We start from the raw sequence: 1173 nt of genomic DNA on the forward strand, positions 1-1173 counted from the left end.
ATATATATATACTTATAATTGGGGGGTTGACAAAAGTCAGAAAATCTGCTAGACAAATTCTTAAAGAGCTATAACACTGAATATATTTCTTTTTGGTGCTTTGTCTTTTCATTTTCTCTTGTATAGTTGCCTTTTGTTGTTTCTGGGTGATTGTATTATTATTATTTTTATGAAGTATTATTATTTTCAGTGCTGGAATCAAAGCCGGAATCTCAGGCATGCCTGACTCTACCCCAGCCCCACCTGTTTGTTTGTTTTAGTTTCCTTTGGTCGTTTGAGATAGACCCGACTTGGAGCTCACAAACATAGATAAGGTTGACCAATAACATCGGGCTTGAACTTAAGCAATTCTGTGTCTACCTCCTGAGGGCTGGCTTGTCAGTTCTGGGCTACCAACCAGCCTTATTCCTGTTTATTTAGAGACAGGAACTCACAGAGATCCACCTGCCTCTGCCTCCCAAGTGACAGCATCAAAGGCGTGCTCCGTCGTACCTGGTGTTCTTTCCTTATTCTAATGGTCTTGAAAGCCAGCTAATCCTATTTAGACGTCTGATTTTATGTATCACTATTGCTTTTTTTCCCCTCCTGTCCACAGGTCTAAGTGCCTTGAAAAGCAACCTTGTGTCTCCCTCAAACAAAACAAAAATCAAAGCAAACAAACAAAACTGAAAAGAAAAACAATACCAAGCCAACCAAACAAACAAAAGAACACACAAAAACTGGGCTGCTTGCCCTAAAGTTGGCTGACTGATGCAGTGACCCCGATGGAGTAAATTTGTTCTTCTCTTTTCTAGTAGGGTGGGGCTTTGTGTATCCTTCTCTGTGCTGGGATTTTCTCTGGCTTGAATTAGGGTCTTTGCTTTCTGTTTCAGTCCCTCTGAGTTCACATGAGCACCCATCCTGTTGTGTCTGGAAGATTCTGTTTTCTTGGAGTCATCTACCACCTTTGGCTCTTAAAACATTTCTGCCTCCTTTCCACAGACTTATTTCTCCCTTCCTGAAGTGGAGAGGGAGATAGGGAGGTACTAGGAGGAGTTGGGGAAAAAATATGGCCAAAATATATTAAAAGAATCCTAGGGGCTGGAGAGATGGCTCAGAGGTTAAGAGCACTGACTGCTCTTCCAGAGGTCCTGAGTTCAATTCCCAGCAACCACATGGTGGCTCACAACCATC

The 1173-nt window shown here is 42.2% G+C and overlaps 1 non-coding gene across 1 annotated transcript; it reads right to left on the reverse strand.

Moving 5' to 3' along the window:
* Positions 1-21: 21 nt before the first annotated feature.
* Positions 22-79, reverse strand: LOC113456259. Its single transcript, XR_003377104.1, has one exon. It is a non-coding gene; the product is annotated as a U7 small nuclear RNA (small nuclear RNA).
* Positions 80-1173: the final 1094 nt, after the last annotated feature.

Source organism: Microtus ochrogaster, chromosome 6, assembly GCF_000317375.1.
Source record: "Microtus ochrogaster isolate Prairie Vole_2 chromosome 6, MicOch1.0, whole genome shotgun sequence".
Classification (NCBI taxonomy): Eukaryota; Metazoa; Chordata; class Mammalia; order Rodentia; family Cricetidae; genus Microtus; species Microtus ochrogaster.